This window comes from Diceros bicornis, chromosome 22, assembly GCF_020826845.1.
Source record: "Diceros bicornis minor isolate mBicDic1 chromosome 22, mDicBic1.mat.cur, whole genome shotgun sequence".
Taxonomy (NCBI): domain Eukaryota; kingdom Metazoa; phylum Chordata; class Mammalia; order Perissodactyla; family Rhinocerotidae; genus Diceros; species Diceros bicornis.
Window position 1 is genome coordinate 10,912,342 of NC_080761.1, and position 12,292 is coordinate 10,924,633.

A 12,292-nucleotide genomic window follows, 5' to 3' on the forward strand; every position below is an offset into this window, starting at 1 on the left:
TGAGCTGCTGATCACAGTGCTGACATGAATGAAAGGTACGTACTGTGATCATTGTTCAGCATTTATGTAGCTCCTCACAACAAGCCATTATTCCTCAGGGCAGCTGTCAAGATGATCAGCATTAGCAACTCCATTGTAGAGGCAATAAGTCAGGGGTCCTGGAGAGGTTTTAGAAATATCCCCAAAAGGATACAAATTGAATAACTATAGAACTGTGGCTGTCCTGGACACCCCTATGACTGGTCTGGACCCCGCTCCCTCTAGCATACTTGGCGAGTTCACTCATTCCATCTTCTGATTAGCAGACATACACAGGGTGGGCTCCTCTCATAGGCTGCAGCTCAAATACCCTGAGTTGCCTTCCCTTGCCACCTTATCTACAATAACATCCCCTCCCTAAGGCTCTGACTATCACATTCCTTTGTTTATGGACTTCACAGAGCTTATGCTATCTGAAGGTATCTTGTTTGTGTATTTATGTTCCTGTTTGTTGTCTCTCTGCACATTCAGGAAGGTCATCTCCGTGACAGTAGCAGTCTTGCCTAGGTGGTTCATTGCTGTATCCATCCTCATTGTTGAAAGTATCTGGCATGTACAGTAGGTGCTTAATAATGCTTGTTGAGAGAACGACAGTGACAAGAGCCATGTAAATACTGTTACTCACACATCATTTCCTATGCCTTTTCATCTCTTTCTGGACTTTCTGGCCATAGTCACACATACAGTCAATTATTCTCAGTTACCCTGGAGCGAATGATCTAGTTTGTGGATGGCCCAGGTCCTTGGCTTCCTCTCCTCTGGAGATTTCTCCAGATCTTTCAGTCATTTCTGGCCTTGGTTGAGTGGGGTCAAGAAGAGAGTAGGGCAATGAAAATCCTATTAGAAAATTTTACTAGTTCTAATAGCTTTGGAACAGTACAAAGTTGAAATTATTGATTCTAAGATTTCATTTTTTCCTTGTTTGTGGATTTCAAAAAAAAAAATCCATCTGTTTTATACTGCAATACAGTGAAAAATGCTTTGAAGAAGTTAAAAGCACTGTATAAACGTAAGATATAATTATGTATGCATGTAGTCCCATTAACCTTGGTGATTGAGAGTTGGTTGTACATTTAAGGTTTCATTAGTTTTGATGGAACAGTAACTCACACTTTTCCAATGGATAGGGCCAGACAAGGGCATATAAAACGTGCCTTTGGTTGATTTCATTTTTCAACCATCAAATCAAGATAAAGCTTGAAGTCCCTTCAAAGCCTCATGTACACCTGAAACTACACAATGTTATAAACCGATATGACCTCAATAAAATGATTATTTAAAAAAAAGCTTGAGGTAAGAATAAAGTTCAAGTAAGAATAGACAAATGGTCCCAAATGTTTGAATTTTCTTGCTTCAAATTTCAGATGATGGGCATACAGTTTCCCCTGAAAAAATCTTAGGCTGATCCGGGAAGAAAGACCCCCTGGGTAATCTAAAAATGAAGTTTTCTGTTTAAAAGTTGTTTTTAATGTTCTTCATAGCCCTATGTGCAACCAGAAAATGGGTTGCCTTTTCATTTTAAACATAAGGAATCAATGCAATACCTTATATTTGATAACCTGTGCTATTGCATTTGGTCCTCACTACAACTCTGTCCATAGATATTATTCTTGCCACTTTATAGATGGAAAAATGGAAGCAAAGCCATCAAGTGCCTTTCCCAGGGTCTTAGAAGAAGTCACCAAGAAGGCTGGTCTGTCTCAAGTCTCGTGACTCCAGTTTAATATTCCCCACAATAATGTTGGAAAACCACATTGGAAAGGGAAGACTCCTTCCTAGTACTGCTGTCGCACCACCAAGCTAAAAAGGTCAGGCAAATATGTTACTTTATGGTGAAATTGGCCACATCTACTCAGTGTGCCCTATATCACAGGCCCTGTGCTTTGCCCTGGGAGGATTCAGAGAAAGCAAAAGACAGGTGAGACTTCCCTGGCTCTTACAAGCTGGTGGGGATGGGAGACACACACATACAGACGTGGCTGTAATACAAGGGCCAGGGGGACAGTGCACTAAGAGAGAGAGAGAGCTCTGTGGGGGCAGGGGAGGAGCAGTATCTGAAAGCATTCCAGGAAAGCATTCATGCCAAGATGAACTTGGCATGAATCAAGATTTAACTGAGGACGGATTGAGAAGAGGGAAGAGGAGAATGGGGTGTTGACCAAATTTTATGCACCTACAATTTTATCTATTCAAATTTTATCTACCATGGCAAGAAGTCAGTAGATAACATTTTAAAATTACTTTTAAATAGAAGTATTTGCATATTTGTTATATAAATAGAGGTAAACACAAGAAGAACTACAATAGAAATGGCTAAAGTGGTTTCTCTGGGGAATGGAACTGAGGGGATAGGAAGGATTGGGGTTGTGAAGTGGGAGAGGGCCTGTTGTCTTTCTTTATAAACCCTTCAGTACTATTTGATTTTAAAGGCACAAGTATGAATTTCTTAGATAAATATTGATTATTAAGTGGGCTTTAAAAAATGAATAAGTTTTCTACTGGGGGGGAGAGGCTTTCCTAGCAGAGGAGCCAACGTTAACAGAGAGAGGAGGCAGGAGAGCAGAGGAAAGAGTGGGTAACTCATTAGGATGACAGTATGGAACACACCTACGTGGACAGAGACACATGAGCTGGTGCTCAATTGCAGAAGGCCTTGGATAGAATGACACGCTCACGTGCTTGTTGGCAGGAAGACAATAAAGGGCGTTGAGCAAAGGGGTGATAGGCTGAGAACTGAGCTCTACGTACAGCAGTGGTTCTCACCTTGGAGATCACCTGCTTGTTGAAACAAAATTGCTGGGCCCCACCCCACAGCCAAAGTTTCTTCTTGAGTAGGTCCAGAGTGAGGCCCAAGGATTTCCGTTTCTAACAAGTTCCCAGGAAATGCTAATGCTGCTGGTCTGGGAACCGAGATTTGAGAACTGGTAGTAGAGTAATCGCGCAACAAGGAGAAGTCTAGAGTAGAGTAGTGTGAAAATGGAGGTCAAGGGACTGTTCCACCAGGACAGAGCAGAAGGAGTGGGGCCCTGACGGGGAGCCGATGGTGGGAAAGTACGGAACAGCAATCAAGAAAACAGACCAATTGCTTCCAAAGACAGGGGACCGTTGGACCATGTTCTGGGTCATTTCAAATCACAAATCATCGTTAAATCTCCACTTGTTGGGCCAGGTACACAAGAAGCACCTGAAATCCATTTTTAAAATAGCAATCTTGTTTAGAAATTAAGCAGTGAGTTTTCTTACTTTCCCTTCCTTCCCCATCAATAACCTCATTTTAGGGCAATTTAGGTTGCAAAAGCATCTTCCAGGAAGCATCCATATCTGCACTAGTAGTCAGCAAGTGTATCTAGCTATATATGTAAAATTCTCCTAAAACTGATTTCCTTATTATTTCATTTTAGAACATCCTTATAGCTAAACAGTGTTCAAAATAAATACAGAGTACAGAAAGCATCCATCTCTAGCGAGTTGGGCAAAATGTGATTAACTCCCCATACCGTAGAAATACCCCATGAAAATGTAGAGGAATCCTTTACCCAAGCAACACTCACTGAGAATCTGCCGCGTGACAAGCACCAGGGATGTGCTTGGATACAAAGATGCATAAAACATGGGATCTGCTCACAGCAGTTCAACGTCTAGCAATCTTTGTCCTATGCTCTTAAATCTGCCTAAAGATTGGGTTTTATTTTATTTTATTTTTTTGTGAGGAAGATCAGCCCTGAGCTAACATCCATGCCAATACTCCTCTTTTTGCTGAGGAAGACTGGCCCTGAGCTAACATCCGTGCCGATCTTCCTCCACCTTTATGTGGGATGCCACCACAGCATGGCCTGACAAGCGGTGTGTTGGTGCGTGCCCAGGATCCAAACGCCAGCAGTGGAGCGTGTGCACTTAACCGCTATGCCACAGGGCCGGCCCCTGGGTTTTATTTGTAATAAAAATTCTTAAGCAGGGACAGAAGAAGATAGTTACTTTTCTAAATTGACCAGCTCTGTTGTCTAATTATTCCTCTGAGGAGAACACTTGGTCCTGCGTTATTTCACTGAGCTGAGATATGTGTTGTTGACACAGAGTCTGGGCCTGTTTACTCCCTGGTCTTTAAGTCTGGTGGACGTTTTATCACTTACACCCTTTGATGCCCAAAGAGAGTGCCATTTGGGGTTTTGAAAATATTATTTCCTTTACTGCCTCCCCAGATGATAGGGTCACTTCGGGACCAGTGAGTGGTTGGGACTGGGACGTATTTCCCGGAAGTACTAATAGTTCTGGAGAAGAGCAAATATTTTCACAGCTGCGGGTCTGGGTGCTGAACTTTCTCACTGTCAGTGAGAATCATGTCCCAGTGAAAATATAGAAGTGGAACCAACCCGCAAAGGGGTAAGGTGACAGGGAGTGTTGTTTACTTGAGACAGAGAGCAACCGAAAATGATTTCTGCAGCTGGAACAAAACAAAGACAAGGGTTGAAAGTCAACTTCCTCTTTGATTTTGGCTAATCAGTAGCCCGAGCGGCCTTTGTCAAATGTTTTGAGTCTGCTGACTCTTCCAACTCTATAAAAGACCCCACGTGTTGCACCAACATAGACCTCTTGGGCATTGGAGGGAAACAAAAGGAAAAATGTTCTGTCTCGTTAGAATTAGTGAAGTCAGCCATGGTACCCAGCTCTCCCTGCCCCATCCTCAACCTCATCCATCTCCAAACGTTTGGAATTTTGTTTAGAATTAGTGAAGTCAGCCATGGTACCCAGCTCTCCCTGCCACATCCTCAACCTCATCCATCTCCAAATGTTTGGAATTTTGTTAAATGCCACTCACATGCATCCGCATCACTCCGCTTTAGCCACCAGCAGCGTGGTCCACCTGATGTCATCTCTCTCGTAGATTAGTGCAATAGCCTTCTCACTGGCCTCATATCTCTTTAGGCCCCTCCAAAACGTTCTTCATATTAATTCACAGTAACTCATTAATTCACAGTATTAATTCATAGTAATTCATTCACAGTAATCTTTTGGAAACTCAAATAATACTACTAAAATCTGAATACCCTACACATACACATAAATCCTAACTTAAAATTTTCCCCTGGCTCCCTGTTGCTCCAAAGACTTAACTAGTTGATTTGGCCCAGAGAGCTCTGCATAATTTGTGCCTCCCTCACTTTCCCCTCTTCTTGTTGCATCACATTTCTCCCTCCTCACTGTCTCTGCTCCCATCACCCAGATTCCCCTGCCTGGAGCACTTCTCCCTCCCTGCTTTGCCAAATAGTCTCCTACTCACCTTTTACCTCTCAACCCATATCAGTTCCTGAGGGACGCTTGAGGAAGACACCCTCTTCCCTGGTGAGGCCAAATCCCCATGTTTTAAACACCCTTGGCACTGTCAACCAGCTCATGAACCCTTCCTAGAATGTAACACAGGATATTTACATGATCTCGGATCACTGTTTAATTTCTGCCTGGTCTCCCCGTTAGGCTGTAAGATCCATGAAGGCAGGGACTCTATCTTTTTTTTTGCTTTTCAATGTATTCCAGAGACCAGCGCAGTGTCTGGCGCATATTGGATACTAAGTAAATACATTCATTAGGAAGGAAGGAAAAAAAGGAAAGAAGGAAGGATGTATGAGTGGCAAATTGATACTTCTAAAATAATAAAGAAGAAGTCTATGATTTTAAGTGAATGATAATAATAGGTAACACATGTTCAACTTCTGTTAGAAGTTTAACTGTTCCAACTGTTCAAAGCTCTTTACTCCTTCATTCCAGTTCTCAGAGCCAAGCCTATTAGCACATATTAGTATCACTGTACATAATAGATGAAGTGTGAGACTTGGGTTACTTGAGCAAGGCCAGGCAGCCAGTGCAAGGTGAAGCCTTAACAGTCATCAGTATTGTCGCTGTGATCACCTCGGTGGAGTTCCCTCAAGTGACCTCGGGAAAGGGGCAGTGTCTGGCAGGTGCAGCCCTGCCTCCAGACCTCTGAGCATCTTTTGGCTGGGCCTCGAGTAGGGGTTGGGACAGGACAGGACAGGACGCCTGGCAGGCCAGGATGGAAAGGCAGGTGGAGGGAAGGATCCTTCAGGCAGGACAGGGGGAAAGTCACTTGAGCATCCAGAAACCTTCATGAGAACCTGTCTTTGAGTTAAATCTCAACTCTTGTCTTCCAGAAGCAATGGAAACAGGATCCAGAAGCCTGAAGTGAGACATCTGGCCAACTGGCCTGTGCTGACACCGTTAAGCCAAACAGACCTCTCAGACAGCCTCTCAGGCCCTGCCCCTGGTTGTGGCCCAGCCCCCAGGGCACGCTGGGCAGGGCCTCCTCTTAGAAATCCCTCCCATTGCTTGGCTGTTCCTCCAGAGGATTCTGAGCTCAGCTGGATGTGCCTGGCTGTGATGAGGCAGCCATGGTCTTGGTCCTCTGGGAAGGTAGATAATTAATCCAAATATTCCACATGTGAAAAGTGTTGAGCATTGGAAAACAAGGACAGATCCCAGCTTGGGAGGATCAAGGAAAGCGTCGAGGGAAACCTTTCAGTATAATGGGAAGGGAAGGGGAAGGAAGGGATGGGAGGGTCACATTTTCGTTTTGTTGTTGTTTTGAAGTTTTTGTGATGAACAGTTCCCATCTGATGGCTTCTGATTCCCCTGTGGTGGTCCAGCACATGTGCTCAACGAGTGTGGAATGTGGAGAAGTTGTAGGAAAGTGGAATCGTTCTGAGAGCTTAGGCAAGAGAGTTGACTGAGAAAACAATCACAGAAGCTCTGTCGAGGCAGGGGCTCTGTTTGCTGCCTTCACTGGGTGTCCCGAGTGCTTAGAAGAGCGCCTGGTACATGGTAACACGGGAGGAAGGACAGGATTCTCAGGCACTGGTGGAGCTGAGCAGTAGCTGTAGAACAGAAATTTATGGAGACGCCAACATTCTTAATTGTGTGATTTTATCCAAGAGGAATCAGCCTCTTAGACAAGGCAGGTCTGAAAAAGGCCGAGTTGGATTCTGCCAGGTGGGTCAGGTGAAAGGAGAATGGGGTAAACTGTTTAGTGTACAGCTATGTAGGTTTGGGGTTAATGATGGACCATGAAGTTTTCCTTGGAGAGGGAGGAAATGAAGACAGAAGGTTGTCAGATGGACAGGGAGAAGTGTGAAGTGGCTTGTAGTTCCTGAATAGGTTGAGGAATTGGCATGCTGAGGGCAGAAGCTGAGAGGATAAAGGGTGGAATGTCAGTCTTTTTTCAGAATGCACAAGCATTTCCTGGTGATACGTTCTTAGGATATGGCCATAACTGACCTGGAATGGAGGTAAAGGGCTCTAAGATGAGGAGGGGTATTCAGTGAGAGGCCAGATTATTGGCTGGATGTTGGGGCTTCTGACTGATTCCTCCCACTTTGAGTTCCTGTCCTGGGCCTCTTTCCTGTCCCAAGGTCTCCACAGAATTGGCATTTCCTGCAACTCTAAGCTTCAGTCCATGATATGACTCTGGACAAGAAGGCAGAAATGGGGTGTTGAGAGAGAGGGCTGTAGTAGACATCCATTTTCTTTTTTGTTTTGATTTTGTTTTGACACCCGGCATTCACTTACCTTCTGGAAATAGTCCTTCTATTGCCCTCTGGGGAGCGAGGGCATTCTCAGTATCAGTCCAAGAGCAAGTGGAGTTGTCTGTCCTGACACTCTTACTATCACGATGGGTATATAACTCAGGCTTGGGCAAAAAGATCGGTCCATGCTTTTGGCTACAGTGATTGGTCAGGGATGGGCATGTGACCCAGCTGGAGACAGTAAGGCACAGTGGGACATTTGAAGGGACTAGTGGGAGAGACAACCATTCTTAGCTGCACTTGAAGCTTGGAAGATGTAGCTACGAACTTGCCAGACATGAAGTGTTACAATGAAGCCAGTCCAGAGTATAGAGCCAAGAAATGGATAGAAACTGAATCTTAATGGCATCAACCGAGCCCCAGCAGCGCCCTCCTGCCTGAGGGCAGCCTTACTCCCAGACTTTTTCAGGTGCCTGAGTCAACAGATCCTCTTTGTATTTGCTGTCATTTACGTCCAAAGAATCCCTCCCACTATAAGGAGGCTCTCCATCCCTGGCTGCCTGTGCTGAGCTAGCACACTGGATATGTATTACCTCCTCTGTCCTTCAGCTTGTGCCCTTCTGTAAAGGAGGATAAAAACCTACTTCAAAGGGTTGTAAAGATTCAGCGGGATAATAAACATAAAAGCATAACTTTGTTCCACAGCATCAAAGTACAATACGCAGTACTTAATATTTCTAAATTAAATCTGGCTCAAAGCCCCTATTTTAAAGGGCAGGAAGATATCCAACATTAGTCCTTACTGGAGGCCTTTTGGCTATTTAGTTTAGTGTTCACTGTCAAACAAATATGTAGGAAAGAGCCTGTGATCTTGATTCCATCTTGGTTGCCCCTGCGATGTTCATTGTCCAAGCCCATCCGGCCTGTTAAAAGGCCAGTGAGTGGCCGCACAGCCTCTGTGCCAAGTGTGAGCCATGCAGTGTCTGCTGCGGCTCTCAAGATGAGGGGACTTGTTGATTAGTCATCTCAGCGACATCACTTCATCCTATAAAACATTGTGCTGTCTCCTAGAGGACTTCCACACAGAACCCGTCCACCTAAGGGACTCGTCTCTACATCCTTGTTCTCTAGGCATTGGAGCCACTGCTACCTTTAGACAACTCTCTTTCTTTGAACCCAGCACCTGTGTCAACCTCTGTCTCCTCTCTCCTGGGGACACCCAGCTGAATTCTCCTCCCACGTGAGGGTCTGAACAGGACTGTACAACAGGTGCCTCACAACTTCTGTTTGGGGCCAGGAAACATGAAAGCCATTAAGAACACCTGAGACCAGAAGCCCAGAACTTTCTGTAAGACAAAAGGGGAAAGTTAACTTTTATTCCTTCTGGAGTCCCCTCTGGCATTGGTAAATTATCCTGCTTCAAATGAAAGTTGTCTCAAGCTCGGCAAGAATCCCTGCAGAGGAGAATTACCCAGTCTTGTCTTTGTCAGCCCAACCCCCTCCCACAGTGAAGCATTGCTAAACTTGCATCATAATCCATTCCTTTCCTACCCACTGGCCCCCGAGAAGGAAGGAACAGATCCTGAGTCTCCTGGGAGAGATAAGGAGACAGACTCCACAAGTCTCTGAGCTGCCACTGGCCTCCCTAATGAAGACCAAACCTGTCCTTGTGACTCCAGGAAAATAACAGCCAAATGTAGCCTCTGATCCAGGGCCTATGGAAGTTCTAGAAGAACAGCCTCAAGAGAAGAGCCCCTTCTCATAGCCTGGACCCCTTCACTGTGACTGCAGATTGGGGCACACTTCTCAGTTTTAATCCCCATGAAGGCTGCCTCAGGGAAGCTGATTCCCTGGCACCTGGCACCAGAGAAATTCACAATGCCTGAAGCTGGGATCTGGGGTTCCTGTGCCCAAACCACATTAAGGTGCCAGTCAATTCATGCATTTTGTTTGCCCTGACATTAGGTTTTGAGTGTGGGCTTGAGGTTGTAAAAATTCCGGTAGCCCATTCCCATTACCTTCTATGTCAGTGACAGTTCTTCAGGCACTAGAAAATATCATGTAAAAGAGACCCCCCTGAAATTGCACAACACTGTCATCCCTGGGTGTGGGCACAAAGCACATGAAATCTTTTTCTAGAGAAATTGATCGTCATCTCTGTAATCATTGTTCAGCTAATACACTTTCCTTCTTTTGATGGCAGTCCTGCTTTCCCATAGGAACTGGAGTCTGGGAAAAAGGAAAACTGTCCTAGAACTAGAAGAAGAGTGCGAGATCACTCCTGGATGGTGCTGCCACCTCATTTGGACAGGCCACTTCCTAAATGTGCTGTGTGTGCAAATTCTGTCTCATTGCCTCATCTAGTGTTCCTCTAAATGGAAGCAAATAGCTTGGCACCAGGTGTGACTTGTTATGTGACCCTAGCCAGTAACTCAGCCCCTTTAAGCCACCACCTCTCCTGGTTAGAAGTCCTCGGGCCCTGGGTACATGGAAAACATGCCAGAATGGGAGTGACATGCTCTGAGTTCCCTAGTACTGGCTTTGCCATCAATTGTATGACTCTTTCTCTCTGATGTTCAAGTTGTGAGAATCAAATGTGAAATGATGGATGTCCTATATTAAATATATTAATAAAAGCAGAAATTAAACCTTACAACCGGTAGGATTTGCTTCCTGTCTATAATCCTGTCTATCTCTGTAGGAGCTAAAGGCTGCTTCTTTAGACTTATGGTCTAGGATCTAGAGCAGAGTGCAGAGACTGTGGTGGAGCCAGGGTGAGCCATATTCCACCTAATTTTTCCTCCCCTCTAAGTCTGAATACTGGCAGTGGTGAGTCAGGTGGTTCTACAGGCTCCTTTCACTCTCCCATTCATGAGAACCCCACACTACCTTTACCTCCATGCCACCTTTCCCTCCTTTGGACGCTCCACCCTCTTTGATGTTTTCTTACCAGCCTCCGCTCCACTTAGCTGTTAAACAGCTTTGACCTTGATGACATGGAGATGGATGAGGACAAGGATCCACTTGGCACATTTGGCCACTTTTGTTTCTGTGAACTGAGTAAGGTGTCCAAGAAGAAACCCTGGTGTTAGGAAGACTTCTGAGAAGGTTCCAGTGATCCCCACCTCCTGATATTCACACCCTTGTGTAAAACCCTCCCCTTGAGTGTAGGCTGGACTTTAGTGATCTGCTTCTGACTCACAGAATAGGGGAAAGGTGATGTGATGGGATGTCCTTCCCATTATTAGTTTACAAAAGATTGTAACTTCTATATTGCTAGCAGACTCTCTCCTGGCTTTGATGAAGCAAGCTTCCATGTTGGAGAGGCCCACGTGACAAGGAACTGAGGTGGCCTCCAGCCAACTCCAGCCCATAGCCAGCCAGGAATTGAGGATCTCAGTCCAACAGACCTTGAGGAACTGCATCTTGCCAACAACTACATAAGTGAGCACGGAACTGGGTCCTGCCCAGTCGAGCCTTCAGATGAGACCCCAGCCCCAGCTGACACCTAAATTGCAGCCTTGTGAGAGACCCTGGAGCAGAGAACCCAGGTAGGCCTTGCCTGGATTCCTGACCCACAAAAACTGAGTTAATAAATATGTGTTTTTTTAAGCTATGAAATTTTGGGGTATCCATTACACAGCAATAGATAACTAACACACCCCTAAATTACTGTAACCTTAGTGTGAGATGTGGCATGGCTGGGAAGGCAGGCACCAAATAGGAGGACACCCTCCTGACAACATTCCTGGAGATTCTGTCTTCATGCTCAAAGACTATGCCATGTTCTCTTAGCTGCAGTGGTATCATTCTGCTCTACCAAGCCCTGATCAGTCTCCAGGAGGTGAGGTCTAGGTAGTCTTGGGTGGAGTGCATGGCCAGGATGGGGTGGTGAAGAGTGATGATTAGGTCATTCTTCCCCTCCTCATTTTTTGATTCCTTTCCTACTCACTCCACCATTACATTTTCCTTACTGTCTGTCTCCTTTTCCCCCAAATTCTGGGTGGCTGCCCGATGACCATTTGTACAGATGATGGCCAGGTGCTCTGTTGGTCTTGCAATAATACTGTCAAGCTAGGTATCCTGAGGAGGTTTCCCTGAGGAGCAGCTGTTCCTGTTCCTCAAGGTGCCCTCACAAGCCGGGAGACAACATTGTCAAGCTCGAAATATGCCTTCCAGACAGATTAGCACCCCACATATAACAGATTCTTTAGCTGGACCCACCCAGTTTCCAGACCCTGCCCTGGCCACTCCGGTGTCCACAATCACAAAACCCATCCATACACACCCCCCATTGACCGCCCACCTGTGAGATACTGTGGAATTGGCAACTTTCTCTAAATGAAAATAAGCCACTGTTTTCAGGGAAATATTTGTATCCCTGGACTTTTTCAGATCTGCAAGTTCTATCCTCCCTACTCCTCCAGGAATGCTAGAGGAAGGGAGAGGATGAACTGCTACCCATTTTCATTAGGGTCAAGTGAGGGGTGGGGACATGACTCATCACCCCAGACTTCATGAGGGAGAGAAGGGCTCTTAGGAGCAGGTGACATTTATTCCTCGCAAAGAGATCCATGAGGAAGATTTCTCCCAACCCCCCATATCAGGGCCTAAACACTCCCACACTTGCAATTCCAAAACTTTCTGAGGCAACAAGGGGGAATTCTGGCTGTATTTTTCCAGAGGAACTGGTCCCACCCTGCAGCTGTGTATAGTTCGGG

General features: G+C 45.5%; 1 long non-coding RNA gene across 1 annotated transcript in view; it reads left to right on the plus strand.

The window, feature by feature from the left end:
- Positions 1-1,453: 1,453 nt before the first annotated feature.
- LOC131419961 (uncharacterized) overlaps positions 1,454-12,292 on the plus strand; it is a 48,847-nt gene continuing 38,008 nt past the window's right edge. The window contains exons 1-4 of the long non-coding RNA XR_009223407.1: positions 1,454-1,957; positions 6,204-6,462; positions 9,775-9,971; positions 10,855-11,122. This is a non-coding gene — a long non-coding RNA (uncharacterized LOC131419961). The remainder of the gene's footprint in view (positions 1,958-6,203; positions 6,463-9,774; positions 9,972-10,854; positions 11,123-12,292) is intronic.